General features: G+C 30.0%; 1 long non-coding RNA gene across 1 annotated transcript; it reads left to right on the top strand.

Annotated features, from left to right (window-relative positions):
• The first annotated feature begins 994 nt into the window (after positions 1–994).
• LOC145000533 (uncharacterized) lies at positions 995–2,306 on the top strand. The gene is made up of 5 exons (XR_013661254.1): positions 995–1,209; positions 1,340–1,438; positions 1,771–1,827; positions 1,906–2,014; positions 2,106–2,306. It is a non-coding gene; the product is annotated as an uncharacterized LOC145000533 (long non-coding RNA).
• Positions 2,307–3,081: the final 775 nt, after the last annotated feature.

The raw sequence follows: 3,081 nt of genomic DNA, 5'->3' as shown, positions 1-3,081 counted from the left end.
TGCATGCTTATCAAAATTCATTCAACTGTCGTTCACATGTTCTAGAAGTCACATTGCGTTGAAACAAAAAAGGAATCCAAAGATACTTTAAATGTAAAGTCGCAATAAATATAACACAATATGCAAACATAAAAACATCGGGTGTGAGTAATCCAATTATCATCCAAATAAACTTTTCGGTGTAACATTCACAAAATCAAATCTTTTTCGTTGAGATTTCTTAAACTTATAGATTATAACTCGAGAGAATGTAAAACGATAACTATGTGTACAATTTTACCTTATGTACATTATTAACATCAGTTTCATCACGTCATTTAATTTTAAAATTAATATAATTGTTAGTATATATGATTGTTTTGATTTCATTAAACACAATTATAATTTTAACTTTTAGTGAAACCAGTAATTATATAGCCACACATTATATTAAGTTTGTGCTAATTACACACTTTGATGTTGAAAGGCTAAACAATCAATATGGTATACTCAACCTGGAATAATCACAATGTTAAATGATAGAAGATATTCTCACTTAAAAAAGAAAGAAAAATGTAACAAGTATTTTTGCTAAGAATATAAATAAAGATACTATGGCCATTTATAAATAGGAGCTGTTAAAAAAATATTTATGTATAGTAAGGACTACTATGGTCATTTACAAATAAGAGCTCTTAAAAAAAACTACAAATAAAAAAGCAAGTGCCACTTTACTCATCAAGCAACAAAACTGTCATTTTGCGTAATGGTTGGGCTGTATGTGAAGAAATGTAAAATTTTAGGGGAGGTGGATGCAAATCACCATCGCTAGAGATCAGGATTAGGGTTGACGCCCACACTTTTCTTACTATATATATATATATATATATATATATATATATATATATATATATATATATATATATATATATATATATATATATATATATATATATATATATATATATATTAGATGTTCAGTTTCAGTTTATACAATTTCACAGCCGCTGTCATAATCGGCCCTGTGAATCTAATAGCATTCACACGATATATTTTTTCTGAAAATCATCCTTTGTTTTGATAAAGTTATCGATCTGCGTCTTTTTCGGTCATCATAATCACCAAGACTTTTATGTGTCGATTACGTAAAAAAATAAAAAAATAAATCTCTATCATGCTTATAGATCCAAAAACTAGCGAAGATCCGCAATATTTTAAAACAAAAAACATGTAAGTTAACTGATACGTTAATTTATACCATTCTGAATCGTGTGTTTCGAAACTGTTTTGTCCTTTTTTTGGTGTTTCGAAGTTTATGTTGTTGGCCTGTCACTCATACTATTTCTTGATCTGTTGTCAGTCTAGTAGAATCAGATCGGTACCAGTTAGGTGTTCATAGCATTTCAAGAGTCCTGTTTGTGGGTTTGTCCAGAGGCCACTGTACATTAGCCTTTCCAAGGTAAGTTTATAAAACGTCTTTTTTGATGCCAATAAATTTTTAATTCTCAACTTTCCAATTTATGCTATATCTTGTAACGCTTCAGCAGTCTAAATCTGACATTTTGTTCCATTCTTACTGAATGATGTTCGGAGATGATGGCGATGTTGACAGAAGTTGTAGATCTGATCACTAGATCTTGACATGCGTATTCCGTAAATATATATCAATAAATTTGGTCCCTGTAGTATAGTGCTTGTTTTAGTTTTGGTCCAAGGTTAAAATGGTCATTCAAAAAAAATCCATTTATGCTGCGTTTTCATTTCTGATTGTTAGATTTATCCTCCTTGCAGTGTGAAAGGGAATATCATATAGGGTGTTTGAGGGCACGTAAGAAGATGGATCTGAAGGTTTGTTAATTTGAATCTCAATTTGCTCAAATTTCCAACGTTTTTCACATGATTTAATATGAGATTGTTGATCTGAAGGTGTGCTTTCATTTCGGAAGAATCAGAATCGGAATCACCAATTCCGATGTGAAGTGGATTGTGTTCCTTGGGAAAGATGTTTCCGACGACGACAAAGTGTCGCTTTCATGTGAGTATAAACTATAAACTATAAAATAGTGTTTTTATTATTATTATGCTACAGATTAATCAATAGATTGCCATTTATTTTATTTCTGCAGGTTTTCACTGATTGTAACAGAAACGCTTCACATCTATTGTTGATTCCATTATTGGAAGTGATTTTATTCCATCAATGGTGACATTCAAAGGAACATCTTTGTTAGAAATGTAGGTGGTGGGTCCTCAAGGTGGAATTACTTTTCAAGATGGTTTTGGTTTTTATCTTTGCATGGAGAAGTAAAGTAAACAATGAATGAATGAGTAATATGGTTTTGGTTTTTGTCTTTGCATTGAGAAGTAAAGTAAACAATGAATGAATGAGTAATGAATACCCATTTGGTGAATTTATATTTGTTGGCTTTAAAATAGAGATTTGATGTATGTTTCAAGATTTTTCATTTGTTGAATATGTAATTATTGTTAATTTCTTCATGAATTTATATATTTTTTTATAATGTAAAAATGCGCTGCCAACCTGTCACATAAAATCTATCGGTAATCTATTAGTGAGTTTTTCCTAAATTTCATCGTTAGTCCGTTAGTCAGTTATTCTGTCAGTAAGTTTTTTGCAAAAAAGTATGTTCGTCGGTGATCGGTTACTAATTACCGATGGAAAAATCTGTTGCTAAAATTTGTCGTAGCTGTTGTGAATCCGTTACATATATGATATGCCTTTTTGGGAATCAGATGTATGATCAAACACCTCTATAACCTTCTTTCCACATCTAATACAAGCATCATAAAACCAAGGATAGAATGTCTAATTCCTTATATTGTTCCGAGTAAAATAAACTTATTTTTCTATAACCATACCAAAAGTAGATTAATTTTTTTTTATGTTAAAAAAATAATAAATAAATTTAAAGGTGAGAATATACCTTCAATGCCTCGATGATATCATATACATTCTTTATTTCATAATCACCTTTAAACTCATCATTATAAGAAAAAGTATGAATCGGAATTACAGTTATACTACTTTTTAGCTCCATGAAAATATGAAGGGGAACAAGATCAAGAGTAATGCATCAAACT

The sequence above is a fragment of the Lactuca saligna genome, chromosome 1 (assembly GCF_052625555.1).
Source record: "Lactuca saligna cultivar CGN05327 chromosome 1, ASM5262555v1, whole genome shotgun sequence".
Classification (NCBI taxonomy): Eukaryota; Viridiplantae; Streptophyta; class Magnoliopsida; order Asterales; family Asteraceae; genus Lactuca; species Lactuca saligna.
This window is presented reverse-complemented; position numbering and strand designations above follow the sequence as displayed.